This window comes from Hyperolius riggenbachi, chromosome 3, assembly GCF_040937935.1.
Source record: "Hyperolius riggenbachi isolate aHypRig1 chromosome 3, aHypRig1.pri, whole genome shotgun sequence".
Lineage (NCBI taxonomy): Eukaryota > Metazoa > Chordata > Amphibia > Anura > Hyperoliidae > Hyperolius > Hyperolius riggenbachi.
Window position 1 is genome coordinate 31,534,096 of NC_090648.1, and position 19,534 is coordinate 31,553,629.

The 19,534-nt window shown below is 48.1% G+C and overlaps 1 protein-coding gene across 2 annotated transcripts in view; it reads left to right on the forward strand.

The window, feature by feature from the left end:
* LOC137562523 (phospholipase D2-like) overlaps positions 1–19,534 on the forward strand; it is a 144,311-nt gene that overhangs the window by 14,395 nt on the left and 110,382 nt on the right. Inside the window, exon 1 of one of the 2 annotated variants that reach the window (XM_068273934.1) lies at positions 9,737–9,843. The exons of the other annotated variant lie outside the window; for it this stretch is intronic. The gene's annotated coding sequence lies outside the window, so the exon portion shown is untranslated. Of the gene's footprint in view, positions 1–9,736; positions 9,844–19,534 lie in introns of those variants that run through there. 2 annotated transcript variants of the gene reach the window in all.

The window sequence follows — 19,534 nt, forward strand, 5'->3', positions numbered from 1 at the left end:
AAACAATAAAAGGCTTGAACTACTTCAGTTGTGTGTAATGAATCTAAAATATATGAAAGTCTAATCTTTATCAGTACATTACAGAAAATAATGAACTTTATCACAATATGCTAATTTTTTTAAAACGACCTGTATAGATAGGAGACTGCTAAAAGGTGTATTCACCTATTTCAAAAGCAGGGAGCTAATCCCAAACTCCCATGCATATTCTTTCCCTACTCTTATAGGGCAAGGAGATGGAATAATTTAGATATGCACAGGGGGATAGATGCATATCAATCAATATTCATTGTTATCTTGATTAGAGTTCTTATTTATGGGTATCCTGTATGGCATCCAAGATAATGCAGCATACGCTGTCTGGGGAATATTTAACAGGAAAAATGGCGTGTACTAACCTACAGCTGCTGCGTGTCCTGTAGTCTACAGTGAGCTGGAAAAAAACGCCTAGATAAATGCGTCCAAATGTAGCCTGTCCTTTTTTCTAAGTATTTTTTTTTCTTCCACCCCAAAAGAAACATCTGTGTAAACTTCGCTGCAAAAGCAATATGTCTGCTCCAGCCCAGCATGCAGCTCAAACCTCAAATATCAGTAATAATAAGACATTATAGACACTGGCCCACAAATGTGCTACCTGCTGAATCCCACCAGGTGGCGCAATATAAGTCCACCTGAGCTGAGTGATGAAGGCTGACCTATTTAGGATTAGTAGCCACAGACCCTGAACAAGCATGCAGATCAGATGTATCTGACTGAGGTGTGACCATATTAGCCACATGCTTGTTGCAGACGTGTGATTCAGACAGTACTGCAGCCAAAGATCAGCAGGACTGCCAGGCAACTAGTATTAAAAGGAAATAAATTAAGTTCAGGTTTCCTTTAAAGGGAACCTGAGAGGATGAACTATACATACCTGGGGCTTCCTCCAGCCCCATACGCACGGATCGCTCCCACACCGCCGTCCTCCGCTGTCTGGATCCGCCGCCACCGGGTTCCATCATTGCCGCAAGTCGGCCGGCGGACGCGGCCAATCCCCCGCATCACAGGGTGCTCTCCCCATACAGATACGCATGTGGCTGCTTACTGCGCAGCCGCATGCGTACATGTATGGAGGGAGCCCCTGTGATGCGGACAATTGGCCGCGTCCGCCGGAAGTGACGGGCCCGGTACCGGCGGATCCAGGAAGCTGAGGACGGCGGCGTGGGAGCAATCCAGGCTTATGGGGCTGGAAGAAGCCCCAGGTATGTATAAAATCTTTGCCTTTTTTCACCCCTCGTTCCTCTCTGGTTCCCTTTAAAGTGGACCTGAACTCTTGCACAGGATAGAAGGAAAACCTAGAGAAATGCACACTGTATGTATTTAGAGAGTTTAGCCTGTCTAATTCCCCCCCCCCCCCCAATCTGTGGCTAATCACAAGTTGTAATTCGATCCCTTACTTGTGTCAGCTGACTGCCACGGCAGGGATATCATTTGTAAACAAAGGATGTTATCAATGTTTATATCCATGAAAGCAGGAAGTAGACACACTGCAGATTTATTTTAGGATGTGTATCAGCTGTAACAAAGAAACCGGTTTTCTTTAAAGGTTATTATGCTGCTGCTCATCATTTAGAGCAGAGAGGAAGTTCTGAGTTCAGTTGTCCTTTAACCACCCTGGCGTTCTATTAAGATCGCCAGGGCGGCTGCGGGAGGGTTTTTTTTTTAATTAAAAAAAAACTATTTCATGCAGCCAACTGAAAGTTGGCTGCATGAAAGCCCACTAGAGGGCGCTCCGGAGGCGTTCTTCTGATCGCCTCCGGCGGCCAGAAGTAACACGGAAGGCCGCAATGAGCGGCCTTCCGTGTTTCGCTTACCTCGTCGCCATGGCGACGAGCGGAGTGACGTCATGGACGTCAGCCGCCTCCGATCCAGCCCTTAGCGCTGGCCGGAACTATTTGTTCCGGCTACGCAGGGCTCGGGCGGCTGGGGGGACCCTCTTTCGCCGCTGCTCGCGGCGGATCGCCGCAGAGCGGCGGCGATCAGGCAGCACACGCGGCTGGCAAAGTGCCGGCTGCGTGTGCTGCTTTTTATTTGATCAAAATCGGCCCACAGGGCCTGAGAGGCACCCTCTGGCGGTAATGGACGAGCTGAGCTCGTCCATACCGCTAAGGTGGTTAAGCCACGTCATTGGGTAGGGCGGTAACAGGGGCCACTGTATACATGCTAGATTATTGGCAGGCCACCTCGGCCATGTTTCATCTAGCGTGTGTATGAAGTGACGCCTGGGCGAGTTCAGCTTAGCCCCCCTAATGGCAAAGCGAGTGCAAAAATTAAACCTTCAACATAAAATGAAGAGCTTAAAAAAAAGTTAATGAATATCTTAGAATATCCAAAGTACAAGTGTGAGTGAAAAAAACTGCTGAAGTGTAGCAATTAAACATTCCCAATTCAACAGACCATTGCTGGGTAAGAGGCCACCGTGAAGGTCAATGGGTACTTTGATCTCCAGGCTCCTTTTCCTTAGCAAAATTTAACTGAGCCTCCACCATGTCTCACAGTTGGTGTGGTATTTTCTATGAACAATTCCCCCCCCCCCCCCTTCTCCATAGAGGTATAACAGATGCCAAATGATCTAGTTTTGTCTCAACTGTCGAAAGCCCCATTCTCTCAGCAGCATTGCAGTTTAATGCATTTGAGCAAATCTGGTCCGAATTTTTTATGTTTTTGACCCATAGTCCCCTTTTCTTCTTCCGCAGAGGCCACTGTCGCTCAGAAAGTGATGGATGGTGTGATGGGCTTCGGAGCTTTGCTTGTATCTCTTCAGAAATCCTTCTTGGCTTCCACCCATCCTTCTGTCCATTCTGGTATTAGTTCTCATATAGCTACATCCAGAGATGTTGGCTACAGTTCCATGGACCTTCAAACTTTATACTTACTACTTTATACTAAGATCATCTGGTTGCTTGAAGATGGCCTTAAAGGGTACCTGAAACGAAAGGGTGTAAAAGGTTTTTTTTACACATACCTGGGGCATCCTCCAGCCCCCTCCTCGCAGATCGCTCCCTCACCGCCGTTCTCCGCCTCCTGGAAGCTCCAGTAGATGCCGTTATCTTTGGCCAGTCGGCGCAGTCCACCTGCGCACACTCCCCTGTCGCGCTTCCGTGGCTGGGAGTGTTCTGCGCCAGGGCATGCATGCCAGGCTACACGTGCATTATGCCCCGACTGGCGAAGATAGCTGAATATTTACCGGAGCATCTAGGGGGGCGTAGGACAGTGGCGAGGGAGCTATCTGCGAGGAGGGGGCTGGAGAAAGCCCCAGGTATGTATAAAACGTTTACACCCTTTTGTCTCAGGTTTACTTTAAGTTGCCCATTACCAGTACAATCTCCCATCTGATCAACCGTTTGATCGATCGGATTGGGTACCATTGATGGTGATACCATTGATCAGTGAACTATGGTTCTACCGATGGTTCAGTCAATCTGTATTTCCAAACTATTCTTTTAATTTGATTGGATTGCTTATCAAACTAAGCCTGAACGATTGTTTCTGATCAGTAGCAACAATCGAATCTTCTAGTCGATCATTCTAAAATTGGATCGTTATTAAGCACTTTCTATAGTCTTTGCCTTGAACGTGGTTGTTTATAATCTTTCTAATCTCCACAGACCTCTTCCTCCTTTGTTTTCTCTGTAAAGTGCTGCAGAAGATGTCAGTGCTGTATAAATGTATTATTATTATTATTATTATTATTATTATTTTGATTCAGGCCTCTTGCACACTGCAAGTGATTCCGATTCCGCTTTTTAATCAGTTTTTACATCCGATTCAGATTCCGATTTGCAGTTTGCTCCCTGCACACTGCAAATCGGAATCTGAATCGGATGTAAAAACTGATTAAAAAGCGGAATCTGAATTTGAAACGCTTGCAGTGTGCAAGAGGCCTTATAAAGCGCCAACATATTCCGTGGCGCTGTACAAACTAAGAAACAAACAATAAAGACAATAGTCTACACCAATCTATGAAATACAGAATCGGTACCAAATACAAATATTCAAAATATGTTTAAATGTGTTACCAATTCCAAGACCCAAAGGGCTTGATTCACTAACCGGTGCAAAGGCCGGTTAGTGTGCCTTATCACTTAGTGGGCGCAAACCACGGCACTAAGTAGTTTGCGCCCACACATCAGTCTTAGTACCGCTCACTGCGCGGGTGCGCCTATATTAGTGCGCGGTGCGACGATAACGTCGCACCCGCCGCCCCTTGATACTGTTGCATCGGGTGCCCCTGAAACGGCGTATTAATGCGTTTAAGGGGCAGCGGGTGCGATGTTATCGTCGCACCGCGCACTAATATAGGCGCACACGCAGTGAATGGGGCTGCGCGCACTAGGGGCAAAATAAAGGCTTTTCACATCGGGGCTAACACTTAGCGCCAGTTAGTGAATCAAGCCCAAAGGGTGAATAATAATAATACGGTAGGACATATGACTATGGTAGGATTAGAGTGTGAGCTCCTCTGAGGACAATCAGTGACATGACTATGTACTCTGTAATGTGCTGCAGGAGATGTCAGTGCTATATAAATACATAATAATATGGTAGGGCATTACACTATGACTATGGTAGGATTAGAGTGTGAGCTCCTCTGAGGACAGTCAGTGACAGGACTATGTTCTCTGTAAAGTGCTTCGGAAGATGTCAGTACTATATTAATAATATTATTATTATTATTATTATTATTATTTATTAATAATAATAATGGTTGGTCCACTGTGCTAAAATAAATTTTTTGTTTCACTTTCACATCTTAATAGTCATCATTAAGGCTGGATGATACCCTCTTTTTTATATACATAGATATATTTTCACTTCCAACTACTACTTGGGGGGCCGTCTACCTTGTCTAAAATGGTCTCTTCAAGTACCCCCTGCAGTATGAGTACTGTGTGAAAACCTATGTGTTAGGCTGAAGAACTGCTATGCTCACTTAGCCTTGAGGTGTAGTTTAAATATTTAAAAGTCAGATTAATTATACAAAGGTTCCCACAGAACCTGTAACTAGGTGGGGTAAACATGTTGGCTGTTCTGTACACAAGTTGCAGAGCAGTAATCTATGCATACTGTGTACAGAAGTTGTGGTGCTGTAGGGTCTGTAGCATGTATAGAAGCTGTGATGTGCAGGTAGGTATGCAGCATAGCATTTTGTGTGTGGTGTAGTATAGAAGTGTCGGTGCAGTACATATTTAGGAGGTGTAGTACAGCAGTGCCATTGCTATGTGTGTACAGGAGATGCCCTGTAGAAGAGTTGGTGCAGTGTGTGTACAAGAAGTGTAGTACATGAGGTGTACGGTTGGAGTTGTAGTACAGCTGTGTCTGTGCAGTATAGGTGGTGTACAGTTGGAGTTGTAGTAAAACAGGTTATGTGTGGAATATGTTGTCCAGGCGTGTGTACAGGAGTTGTAGTACAGCTGTGTGTGTACAGGAGAAGTTGTAGCAGAGGTGTATAGCAGTAGTAGTAATAGATTAATATAGGAGTAGTAGTGCAGCAGGGTAGCATGGTGTGCCCCCCCCCCCCCCCCACCCCCTCCTCTCTGCTGTCTCTCTGTGTCTGGGTGTTGCTGCCTCTCCCTGGGATGTATAGGAGTAGTAGTAGTAGAGGTGTATAGGAGTAGTAGTAGAGGTGTATAGGAGTAGTAGTAGTAGAGGTGTATAGGAGTAGTAGTAGTAGAGGTGTATAGGAGTAGTAGTAGTAGAGGTGTATAGGAGTAGTAGTAGTAGTAGTAGAGGAGTATAGGAGTAGTAGTAGTAGAGGTGTATAGGAGTAGTAGTAGTAGTAGTAGAGGTGTATAGGAGTAGTAGTAGTAGTAGAGGTGTATAGGAGTAGTAGTAGTAGTAGTAGTAGAGGAGTATAGGAGTAGTAGTAGTAGAGGTGTATAGGAGTAGTAGTAGTAGTAGAGGTGTATAGGAGTAGTAGTAGTAGTAGAGGTGTATAGGAGTAGTAGTAGTAGTAGTAGTAGAGGAGTATAGGAGTAGTAGTGCAGCAGAGTAACATGGTGTGCCTCTCCCCCTCCTCTCTGCTGTCTCTGGGCGTTGCTGTCTCTCCCTGGGATGTACAGTAGTAGTGAAGGTGTATAGGAGTAGTAGTAGTGGAGGTGTATAGGAGTAGTAGTAGTAGTAGTAGTAGTAGAGGTGGATAGGAGTAGTAGTGCAGCAGGGTAGCACGGGTGCCTCTCCTCCTCTCTGCTGTCTCTGGGCGTTGCTGTCTCTTCCTGGGATGTAGAGTAGTAGTAGAGGTGGATAGGAGTAGTAGTAGAGGTGTATAGGAGGAGTGGTGGAATGGTATAGGAGTAGTAGTGCAGCAGGGTAACACTGTGTGCCTCTCCCCCTCCTCTCTGCTGTCTCTCTGTCTCACTCTCTGGGCGTTGCTGTCTCTCCCTGGGATGTAGAGTAGTAGTAGTAGAGGTGGATAGGAGTAGTAGTGCAGCAGGGTAGCACGGGTGCCTCTCCTCCTCTTTGCTGTCTCTGGGCGTTGCTGTCTCTCTCTGGGATGTACAGTAGTAGTAGTGGTGTATAGGAGTAGTAGAGGTGTATAGGAGAAGTAGTGCAGCAGGGTAACACTGTGTGCCTCTCCCACTCCTCTCTGCCATCTCTGGGTGTTGCTGTCTCTCCTTGGGATGTACAGTAGTAGTAGTAGTGGAGGTGTATAGGAGTAGTAGTAGTAGTGGTGTATAGGAGTAGTAGTAGTGGTGTATAGGAGTAGTGGTGGTGTATAGGAGTAGTAGTAGTGGAGGTGTATAGGAGTAGTAGTAGTGGAGGTGTATAGGAGTAGTGGTGGTGTATAGGAGTAGTAGTAGTGGAGGTGTATAGGAGTAGTAGTAGTGGAGGTGTATAGGAGTAGTGGTGGTGTATAGGAGTAATAGTAGTGGAGGTGTATAGGAGTAGTAGTAGTGGAGGTGTATAGGAGTAGTGGTGGTGTATAGGAGTAGTAGTAGTAGTGGAGGTGTATAGGAGTAGTGGTGGTGTATAGGAGTAGTAGTAGTGGTGTATAGGAGTAGTGGAGGTGTATAGGAGTAGTAGTAGTGGAGGTGTATAGGAGTAGTGGAGGTGTATAGGAGTAGTAGTAGTAGTGTATAGGAGTAGTAGTGCAGCAGGGTAACACTGTGTGCCTCTCCCCTCTCCTGTCTCTGGCCGTTGCTGTCTCTCCCTGGGATGTACAGTAGTAGTAGTGGAGGTGTATAGGAGTAGTAGTAGTAGTGGAGGTGTATAGGAGTAGTAGTAGTGGTGTATAGGAGTAGTAGTAGTAGTGGTGGTGTATAGGAGTAGTAGTAGTGGAGGTGTATAGGAGTAGTAGTAGTGGAGGTGTATAGGAGTAGTGGTGGTGTATAGGAGTAGTAGTAGTGGTGTATAGGAGTAGTGGAGGTGTATAGGAGTAGTAGTAGTGGAGGTGTATAGGAGTAGTGGAGGTGTATAGGGGTGGTAGTAGTAGTAGTAGTAGTGTATAGGAGTAGTAGTGCAGCAGGGTAACACTGTGTGCCTCTCCCCCTCCTCTCTGTTGTCTCTCTCTCACTCTCTGGGCGTTGCTGTCTCTCTCTGGGACGTACAGTAGTAGTGGAGGTGTATAGGAGTAGTAGTAGTGTATAGGAGTAGTAGTGCAGCAGGATAGCACTGTGTGCCTCTACCCCTCCTCTATGCAGTCTCCCTCTCTCTGGGCGTTGCTGTCTCTCTCTGGGGCGTACAGTAGTAGTGGAGGTGTATAGGAGTAGTAGTGCAGCAGGATAGCACTGTGTGTGTGTGTGTGTGTGCCTGCCTCTCCCCCTCCTCTCTGCTGTCTCTCCCTGGGATGTATAGTAGTAGTGGAGATGTATAGAAGTATAGAAGTAGTAGTGGAGGTGTATAGGAGTAGTAGTAGTAGAGGAGTATAGGAGTAGTAGTGCAGCAGAATAGCACTGTGTGCCTGCCTCTCCCCCTCCTCTCTGCTGTCTCTCCGTCTCTGGGCGTTGCTGTCTCTCTCTGGGATGTACAGTAGTGGAGGTGTATAGGAGTAGTGGAGGTGTATAGGAGTAGTACTGGTAGTGCAGCAGTGTGCCTCTCCCCCCTCCTCTCTGCTGTCTCTCTGTCTCTGGGCGTTGCTGTCTCTCTCTGGGATGTAAAGTAGTGGAGGTGTATAGGAGTAGTGGAGGTGTATAGGAGTAGTGGAGGTGTATAGGAGTAGTACTGGTAGTGCAGCAGTGTGCCTCTCCCCCCTCCTCTCTGCTGTCTCTCTGTCTCTGGGCGTTGCTGTCTCTCTCTGGGATGTACAGTAGTGGAGGTGTATAGGAGTAGTAGTGGAGGTGGATAGGAGTAGTGGAGGTGTATAGGAGTAGTACTGGTAGTGCAGCAGTGTGCCTCTCCCCCCTCCTCTCTGCTGTCTCTCCGTCTCTGGGCGTTGCTGTCTCTCTCTGGGATGCACAGTAGTAGTGGTGATGTATAGGAGTAGTAGTGGAGGTGTATAGGAGTAGTACTGGTAGTGCAGCAGTGTGCCTCTCCCCCTCCTCTCTGCTGTCTCTCTGTCTCTGGGCGTTGCTGTCTCTCTCTGGGATGTAAAGTAGTGGAGGTGTATAGGAGTAGTGGAGGTGTATAGGAGTAGTACTGGTAGTGCAGCAGTGTGCCTCTCCCCCCTCCTCTCTGCTGTCTCTCTGTCTCTGGGCGTTGCTGTCTCTCTCTGGGATGTACAGTAGTGGAGGTGTATAGGAGTAGTAGTGGAGGTGTATAGGAGTAGTGGAGGTGTATAGGAGTAGTACTGGTAGTGCAGCAGTGTGCCTCTCCCCCCTCCTCTCTGCTGTCTCTCTGTCTCTGGGCGTTGCTGTCTCTCTCTGGGATGTACAGTAGTGGAGGTGTATAGGAGTAGTAGTGGAGGTGGATAGGAGTAGTGGAGGTGTATAGGAGTAGTACTGGTAGTGCAGCAGTGTGCCTCTCCCCCCTCCTCTCTGCTGTCTCTCCGTCTCTGGGCGTTGCTGTCTCTCTCTGGGATGCACAGTAGTAGTGGTGATGTATAGGAGTAGTAGTGGAGGTGTATAGGAGTAGTACTGGTAGTGCAGCAGTGTGCCTCTCCCCCTCCTCTCTGCTGTCTCTCTGTCTCTGGGCGTTGCTGTCTCTCTCTGGGATGTAAAGTAGTGGAGGTGTATAGGAGTAGTGGAGGTGTATAGGAGTAGTGGAGGTGTATAGGAGTAGTACTGGTAGTGCAGCAGTGTGCCTCTCCCCCCTCCTCTCTGCTGTCTCTCTGTCTCTGGGCGTTGCTGTCTCTCTCTGGGATGTACAGTAGTGGAGGTGTATAGGAGTAGTAGTGGAGGTGTATAGGAGTAGTGGAGGTGTATAGGAGTAGTACTGGTAGTGCAGCAGTGTGCCTCTCCCCCCTCCTCTCTGCTGTCTCTCTGTCTCTGGGCGTTGCTGTCTCTCTCTGGGATGTACAGTAGTGGAGGTGTATAGGAGTAGTAGTGGAGGTGGATAGGAGTAGTGGAGGTGTATAGGAGTAGTACTGGTAGTGCAGCAGTGTGCCTCTCCCCCTCCTCTCTGCTGTCTCTCCGTCTCTAGGCGTTGCTGTCTCTCTCTGGGATGCACAGTAGTAGTGGAGGTGTATAGGAGTAGTAGTGGAGGTGTATAGGAGTAGTACTGGTAGTGCAGCAGTGTGCCTCTCCCCCTCCTCTCTGCTGTCTCTCCGTCTCTGGGCGTTGCTGTCTCTCCCTGGGATGGCCGCACCGGGGAGGGGTTAGGGGAAAAGTGAGCTCAGCAGCAGCATCAGTCGCACAGGATGGAGCGAGTGTGACATGTGTTGCTGTTGCAGGGGCCGCGGATGAAGAGGTGACAGCGGGTGAGGAGCAGGTGAGTCTTCCTCGGGTGGGGCAGTTAGCAGAGGTCGCATTGTGTGTGAGGTGTTTGCAGCACTGCGGGGAATGCAGCCAGTCTCCACGTGATGTCCTGTCTGTACAATGACTGCAGGATAGTGTTGTCCGGATCATGAACGATTCGGATCTTTGATCCGAATCTATTTTATGAGTCGATCATCCGAATCATCAAAATGAACGATTCGGATCGCGAAAGGGGCGGGGCCAGGAGCGACACGCCCCCTCTCAACGGGGTCTTGGAAGCAGAGCAGAGATGGATCACTCTGTTGAAAGGGAGGCAGCCTTGCAGGGAGACAGGTAGATGAGAGAGAGGGGACATGGGTGCCACTGCCAGATATGTGTAGAGCACACATACTGGCTATAACGTGCTGCCCATTATAGGCTGGCTGGCTGTTCCGTAGTGCTGCACAGTGATCACATTGGAAGCTTTTGGCTCAGCACAGCTCAGTAACTTTGCAGACAGTGTGATTGAAAGGCAATATAATCCTCCTGCACTCGGCACTAAACAGCTGCACTTATCTTCTGGGAATGCTTTCTTTCACTGTGCGACCTTTTCTTTCAAAGTGTACAGATGAACATATAGGTGAAATATATGTAAAGCATATGATTGCAGCATGTGGGTATTACGTGCAAACATTTCTGCTCTCTGCTCGTCCCTCCTCCCTTCTCTGTCCACTCCCTGCCCTCTGTCCATCTTCTCCCCTTCTCTGTGTGTCCACCCCCTCCCCTTCTCCTGTCCACAGACCTGTCCTGCTGTTCATTTCACCCCGAATGCTTCCGGTAGTAAAATGATCCGAGATTCGAATCAAAGATCCGGATCTCTTCAATGATCCGATTCGAATCATCCGGATCATTGAAAAGATCCGAACTTCCCATCTCTACTGCAGGAATGGCTGAGGCTGCACTATGCAGTCACCCTCTGACTCTGCTGTGTGTGAGGAGGCGGCCGAAGCTGCAGGAGTGACGTGACTGGACTTTCCATATACCGATGTTCCAACTAACTAGCATACATTGACAAAACAGCATACATTTAAAGTGATATACCCCTTGTTAGTAGAATCAGCGTCCCCTTGCCCGCTCGCTTCGCTCGCTGGGCTGCGGGCTCGGTCCTCGCTTCGTTCGGACAACTTTTTATTCTAACTCTATGTCCACTTGGATAGTGGAGATTGCACATCAGCACACAGGCAGCTAACTGGGGTTGAAAAGGTTAATGCTGCTGATGGGTATTATGGGGTTAATGTACGACCTGCATGACTTTGCACATGCTCAGCATTTGTATGCTATTCTGTCGGGTATGCTAAAATGTTGGAACACCGGCTCACTGACACCCAGAACTGGAGTAGTTACCCAGGGCAACCAGTCAGAATGTTTTATTCTGGAAGTACTGACTCGCTGACACCCAGAACTGGAGCAGTTACCCAGGGCAACCAGTCAGAATGTTCTATTCTGGAAGTACTGACTCGCTGACACCCAGAACTGGAGCAGTTACCCAGGGCAACCAGTCAGAATGTTTTATTCTGGAAGTACTGGCTCACTGACACCCGGAACTGGAGCAGTTACTCGGGGCAACCGAGCACAGTGCTTCAAAATGCTCTATTCTGTTCTCACTGACACCCAGAACTGGAGCAGTTACCCAGGGCGACCAGACAGAATGCTCTATTCTGGGAGTACTGACTCGCTGACACCCAGAACTGGAGCAGTTACCCAGGGCAACCAGTCAGAATGCTCTATTCTGGGAGTACTGACTCGCTGAAACCCAGAACTGGAGCAGTTACCCAGGGCAACCAGTCAGAATGTTTTATTCTGGAAGTACTGACTCACTGACACCCGGAACTGGAGCAGTTACTCGGGGCAACCGAGCACAGTGCTTCAAAATGCTCTATTCTGTTCTCACTGACACCCAGAACTGGAGCAGTTACCCAGGGCAACCAGACAGAATGCTCTATTCTGGGAGTACTGACACCCAGAACTGGAGCAGTTACTCGGGGCAACACAGCACAGTGCTTCAGAATGTTCAGAATGCTCTATTCTGTTCTGGAAGCACTGACACCCAGAAGTGAATCAGTTACCCAGGGCAACCAATCAGAATGTTCTGAATGCTCTATTCTGTAAGCACTGACATCCAGGACTGGAGCAGTTACCCAGGGCAACCAATCAGAATGTTCAGAATGCTCTGTTCGTTTCTGGAAGCACCGACTCACTGATGCCCAGGACTGGAGCCGTTACCCGGGGCAACCAATCACAGGGCTTCAGAATGTTAAGCATACTCTATTCTGCTCTGTGTTCTGTTCTATATGCTATTCCAGCATTTCTCAGCATCATTTTGGCATTCACCCCGCCAAAGCCTGTGCTCACCAAGTACCCCTTCCTACAGTAGAGATTATCTCAAATACCTGCAGTACAATCTTTCATAGTAAACCTCTGTCTATGGTAAACTCAGTCCCCTGCTCCCAGCAAATGTGTCTGTATGAATATGCATATAGTAAACTACTTGACCAGGTGCCGTGAAGTTGACTATAAACAAACATTTGTAAAGCGGTTTTCTCCCGTAGGACTCAAAGAACATAAGCTTGGCTCAGACCAGTATTTGGCAAATTGTGGTACAGAGGAAGAATTCTGCAGGTCCACAAATGTCAGGCTAAACAGTTGGCTTTTCAGTCTGGATTCAATGGGCTGACTTTACTGGGTGTGGTAAGGAATTCCAAAGGGTAGGGGCAGCATGACAGAAACCTCTGGCTCCAGGTTGTAAAGTGCACACTGGGAATGACCAAGTATATGGATCCTGCTGATCTGAGGTTGTGAGAGGTGTGGTGCAGCTTCAGCAGGTCCTTTATGTATCCAGGGCCCAGATTGTGCAGGGATTTGAATGTCAGCAGTCCACAGTAATGGTCTGTAAACTGTGTCGCCAAGATTTTACTATTGGTTTTATTTTGCTAAAATACTAATGTAGTTTTTAAAGAGGATGATCGGTTTCTTCAACTTTACATTTGTTATACTTAACCTGTTGAGGACCCTGGGCTTACACCCCCTAGTAGTGACCTGGCTATTTATTACTAATTAGGCCACTGCAGCTTAAAGGCCTCGCTGCAGGGCCGCACAACTCGGCACACAAGTGATTCCCCCCTCTACCCACCAACAGAGCTTTCTGTTGGTGGGCTATGATCGCTCCCAGGATTTTTGTTAATTTTATTATAAATATTTAATTGTTTTTTTCTAATAAAAAATATTGCTATTTCCCCCTCCCCCTCGCCAGCCAATCAGCACGATCGGCTGTCATACATAGGCTTCAGCCTATGAGAGCTGATCACTCTCCTGTGTCCCAGGAGGTGTCAGACGGCTGTCTCCAGTACAATGCTGCTGTAGATCGCAGCGCTGTACACTGTAAATATACGGCGGTTTCACTGTCTAACAGTCTCCTAGCGGTGATCACTGCTGGGAGACTGAAGGTGGAGCTGATCTCCATCATTCAAGTGGAGATGCATGCGCATCGACGCACGTGATGAAAAGACACGCCCCCCCCCCCAGGGAAAAAACGCCCCCAGGACTTCACGTGAGGACTGGCGTGAGGCGGTCATTTACAGTTTAAAGGTCGATTTCAGCCAAAAAAATTAAGCATTTCAAAACTGACACGTTGTGGTGTAGTTCATCTCCTCGTGGGGATACTCGTGGTTTTCTGTTTTTTAAAGAGACTCTGTAACTTGAAAAAGATCCCCTGGGGGGTACTCACCTCGGGTGGGGGAAGCCTCCGGATCCTAATGAGGCTTCCCACGCCGTCCTGCGTCCCACGGGGGTCTCGCTGCAGCCCTCTGAACAGCCGGCGACAGACCCGACTGTAGCTTCAATATTTACCTTTGCTGGCTCCAGCGGGGGCGCTGTGGCGACTTTCGGCTCGGAAATAGACGGAAATACCCGATCTCCGTCGGGTCCGCTCTACTGTGCAGGCGCCGGAGACTTGCGCCTGCGCAGTAGAGCGGACCCGACGGCGATCGGGTATTTCCGCCTACTTTGGAGCCGACAGCCATCAGAGCGCCTGCGCAGGAGCCAGGAAGGTAAATATTGCGTCACGGCTGTACGGAGGGCTACAGCGAGACCCCCGAGGGACGCAGGACGGCGTGGGAAGCCTCATTAGGATCCTGAGGCTTCCCCCACCCGAGGTGAGTACCCCCCCAGGGGCCGTTTTACCGTTACAGTTCCTCTTTAAAGCATTTCCTGAACGACAGTTTTGTGTCTCACCTTGGATATCCTTTAACCACTTGCCGACCGCACGCTTATACCGTGCGTCGGCAAAGTGGCAGCTGCAGGACCAGCGACTCAGTACTGCGTCGCCAGCTGCAGGCTGATTAATCAGGAAGCAGCCGCTCGCGCGAGCGGCTGCTTCCTGTCAATTCACGGCGGGGGGCTCCGTGAATAGCCTGCGGCTCGCAGGCTAAATGTAAACACAAGCGGAAATAATCCGCTTTGTTTACATTGTACGGCGCTGCTGCGCAGCAGCGCCGTAAGGCAGATCGGCGATCCCCGGCCAATCAGCGGCCGGGGATCACCGCCATGTGACAGAGGACGTCCTGTCACTGGCTGCACAGGACGGATAGTGTCCTGTGCAGCCCGGATCACCGGGAGGGAGAGGTAGGAGAGGGAGGGGGGTGAATGTCGCCGCGGAGGGGGGCTTTGAGGTGCCCCCCCCGCAACTAGCCTGCACGCAGGAGCGATCAGACCCCCCCCTGCACATCATCCCCATAGGGGGGAGAAAAGGGGGGCAATCTGATCGCTCTGCGTGCACCCTGATCTGTGCTGGGGCTGCAGAGCCCACCCAGCACAGATCACAACAAACATCGCTGGTCCTTAAGGGGGGGTAAAGGGTGGGTCCTCAAGTGGTTAAAAGACACCAGAAGAGGAATATGGAATAGAACATTTTTTTTATTTAATTGTAAGCTATACTAGTTACCTGGCGGTCCTGCTGATCCGCTGCCTCTAATACTTTTAGCCATAGCCCCTGAACAAGCATGCAGATCGGGTGCTCTGGCATTAGTCTGACATCCCATCCATAGCTGCATGCTGGTTTCAGCTGTGGGATTCACACACAATGGAGCAGAGAGTTTAGAAATCTGTCAGCCTCAGGCTCCTTTTTAACGATTTATTATGGAAAATTAGATGTAAAATATTTACAAATACAGATAAGACCTGCATGTCTCCCACACTAACATGCATTGTGAATTTCCTTTTCTCCTATGTTGCTATTACTTACAGTAGGTAGTGAAAATCCGACAGGTTTTGGACTAGTCCATAGCCTCATGGGGGATTCTCAGTATTTACTTTATTCTTTACAAAGGCCATCCTTGGAAAGTGTCTATAGAAAGACGCTAGCTTGCCTGCACACTTCCACACTCTTCTGGCAGCTGGACCGAGCAACTGACGTTCAGTAAGTGCTTTGAAAAATGAAGAAAACCTTGAAAATCCACCATGAGGAAATGGACTAGTCCAAAATATGATTTGTAGTGCTTGCTGTAAATGACAAGAACATAGGCGAAAAGTTAAGTAAAGTGCATTAATCTGTGCACGCATATTTTAAATATTACAATTTTTTTCGTGATGATGGTCCCTTTAAAAACAAACAAAACAAACTACCCATACTGTTTTATATTCTGTTGTACAGTATACAGTAGGGGAACGTACACTCGCTCTCCATGGGAGCCTCCCAGCTATGCAGAAATATGACAGGTGGAATTACAGTATCAAATGAACTTTACAATGCCTACCTCACCTCTGCCTTTCCTGTGCTGACAATAACACTTTGCTGACTGCCACATGTGTTTAATCACTCCTCTGCAACCGGTCCGCCTATGGCAGCCTCCGTATCACACTCCCCTCGGTTTCCCTTTAACTTACTAATCGGAGCAGCCTGCATGGAAGTATCTGAACACCGTGTCTGTACAGTGATCACTCCTAAATTGTCATCCAAGACAATCGCCAGTGGTCATTTCTTGTGATCACAATTGTAAATGTGTGCAAAAATTTTGGCTGTAAATCCGATATTAAAGGAGAACTGTAGTGAGAAGGATTTGGATGCTGCCATATTTATTTCCTTTTTAAGTAATACCAGTTGCCTGGCAGTCCTGCTGATCCTCTGCCTGTAATGCATTTAGCCACAGACCCTGAACAAGCATGCAGCAGATCAGGTGTTTCTGACATTATTGTCGGATCTATTTGGATTAACTGCATGCTTTGTTTCTGGTGTGATTCAGACACTACTGCAGCCATATACATCAGCAGGACAGCCAGGCAACTGGTATTGTTTAAGAGGAAATAAATATGGCAGCCTCCATATCCCTCTCACTTCAGTTGTCCTTTAATAGAAATACAGTAGTGCTGGGGTGTTAGTGATTTGGCGCTGCACATCAGTTTTGTCATGATGATGTCATGACTCCTGTGGCGATGACTGACTTCTTTTCATCTCTGGGTATCGCAAACAGTTGGCTTGGGTGATAAGGCTGGCATCTCCACACAGCTTCAGCTACAACTCCCTGCCAATAAAGTGTCTGTCAATCAATTGTCACAACAAAGCACACATGCTAGATGAGTGAACGATCGTCAAGTGAAATGACCGCTATCGGCTGTTTTGCACAACTTTTATCTAATGTGTGTATGTGCCTTTAGGTTGCTGTAGCATGGGACTTGCAGACAACTACCCCTTTCAAATAAAATATGGATTTAAAGCGGAACTGTAAATACAATTTAAGCACAGTGTTCCACTTACCTGGGGCTTCTGCAAGCCCCCAGCAGCCGCCCTGTCCCGCGCCGGTCCTGACCGAGTCTCCGTTCTCCCACCGTAAGCTCCATTCCGTTCCTAGACTTCAAAGTCGACGCCAGCGCAGCCCTGCCAAGTGTATCCTTTCCTTTCGCACCCTGATATCGCAGAGGGGAACGCGAAGAAATAAGCGTGGCCAGAGCCGCGCAGGCGCAGTGGCCCGACGGTGAAACCGAAACTAGCTGGCGGCGGGAGAACGGCGGCTCAGGCAGGACCGGCGCGAGACAGGGCGGCTGCTGGGGGCTTGGGGAAGCCCCAGGTAAGTGAAACAGTGTGGTTAAATTGTATTTACAGTTCTGCTTTAAAGAGACTCCGTAACAAAAATTGCATCCTGTTTTTTATCATCCTACAAGTTCCAAAAGCTCTATGCACACTGCCTGTGTGTTATTTAGATTAGGGCAGCTTCTCTCTGCTCTCTTATCTTTTACAAGCTGGATAAATCGTCCTCTGAGCTGGCTGGGCTTTCACATACTGAGGAATTACAGACAAGGGCAAAGCTGTTTGCAGGAAGAAAAGAGCAGCCTGAAACTTCAGTGCATGAGAGATGCAGGGGGAAAGAAACACACAAATGATCTCTTGAGATTCAAAAGGAAGGCTGTATACAGCCTGCTTGTGTATGGATGTATTTTCTATGTGTGGACATACTGTACATCAACCTACTTCCTGTTTTGGTGGCCATTTTGTTTGTTTATAAACAAACTTTTTAAAACTGTTTTTAACCACTTTTAATGCGGCGAGGAGCGGCGAAATTGTGACAGAGGGTAATAGGAGATGTCCCCTAACGCACTGGTATGTTTACTTTTGTGCGATTTTAACAATACAGATTCTCTTTAACCTCCCTGTCGGTAACCCCGAGTCAGGCTCGAGGTAGGTGTGCGTGCAGCCATTCTCCTGCCTTCCTCAGAAACTCTGCATCCCTCTAGTGAGATCACCATTTGTCGACAGATGGCAATTTCACTACAGGTTTACAGCGCCACCCGGAGGACAGAGGGAGAATGGATCCCAGGGAGGAGAGTAAATGCTGGACTGCCGAAGATCTCTCTAGCAGATGAAGGCTACCATATGGATGTTTCCGGTTAATACCAGTTGCCTGGCAGCCCTGCTGATCTCTTTGGCTGCAGTAGTGTCTGAATCCTACACCTGAAACAAGCATGCAGCTAATTAAGTCAGAGACTTCTGATCTGCATATGCTTGCTTGGCTAAAAGTATTAGGGTTCGTATAGACGTACGATAAAGATCGTTTGTTACGAACGATTCGTGACGTTTACACGATATTCAAATTAGACGGAAAAGATCGTTCGTAATGAACGATTGTGTACACACGTGAACGATATAAGTATAAAGTACTGAACGACGAACGATTAAAAAATGCGTGCGGAAACGGAAGTGACGTTATGACAGGCAATAAGAACATGCGTTATCGGACGATCTTTGTACACACTGCAACGATTGAACGATTATCTTTCGAAAAAATCCGCCGGGTTGGATCGGTCAGATTGAACAATAACGGTCGTTATCATCCCAAAAAACGATCGTTGGAAAATTTGGAGCGCACGATTATCGGTCCGATTGTCGTTATCGTTCGTTTTTGAACGATCGTTATCGTACGTGTGTACTCAGCTTTAGAGGCAGAGGATCAGCAGGATGCCAGGCAACAAGTATGAATATGGCAGCCTCCATATCCCTGTCGCTTCAGGTGTGCTTTGATACGACCCTTAGTGATGTCAAAATGAACACCTGGCACAGAATGCATCTAATGAGACCCAGGCAGTTACGTTTCATAAATGGGCTGTTTAGTTTCAACACAATCGCGCAGAGATCTAAATCGAGCCATTTCCTGTGATTGGAGAATGAGAATCCCGGGGTCTCCCCAATAATACGCCAGGGGTATCGCCAGCCAGCAGCTGCGGCAATCTTCCTGCATGGAGAGGGCCTGTGTGTCTGGCATTCCTCCCGCCTGACCTCAGGAAACCACAAGGCCTGTCTGGCACAGACTGGATGCCGGGATAGGCTGTGACATGCCGGAGAGACAGCCAGCTCTGATGCCAATTACCCTGCTTTACACAGCCATTTACTCTCTGCTTCTGTGGACTCTGCTACTGACAGGGTAATGCTGGGTACACACCATACATTTTTTCTGCTCGATTTTCCGCCCCAATCGGTTTTTCCGCTCGATTCTGCTCTTGATTATCTTATATTCCGCTCTTTTTTTTCTTTTTTCCATTCACTTCTATAAGAAATTGACCGCAGAATCCATCGGAAGGCATATCGGACATGTCGGGCATTCTCTATCGGATTAATCTATAGAGCGGAAAAAACTTATTGTGTGTACCCAGCATAACTGTGCTGAGATCTGAAGGAATATGTCATGGGGTACTGACAAGGTGGTAAATGATAACCATCGATTGTTTGTGCACCTCCTCTTATGCGCATGAGCTCAGCTTAAGAGAGGGATATGGAGGCTGCCATGTTTTATTTCCTTTTAAGCAATACCAGTTGCCTGGCAGCCCTGCTGATCCTCCGCCTCTAATACTTTTAGCCATAGACTCCACTGCAGCAGATCAGTGGAGACCAGATGTTTCTGACTGAAGTATGCCAAGATTAGCTGCATGCTTGTTTCTGGTGGTATTCAGACACCACTGCAGCCAAATAGATGAGCAGGGCTGCCAGGCAACTAGGATTGTTTAAAAGGAAAAAAAATATAGCAGCCCCATTTGTGTCTGGCTTTAGGTATGCTTTAAAGGGAATGTCCAACAAAATAAAAAAATGAGTTTCACTTACCTGGGGCTTCTACCAGCCCCATGCAGCCATCCTGTGCCCTCGTAGTCACTCACTCCTGCTCCAGTCCCCCGCTGGCAGCTTTCTG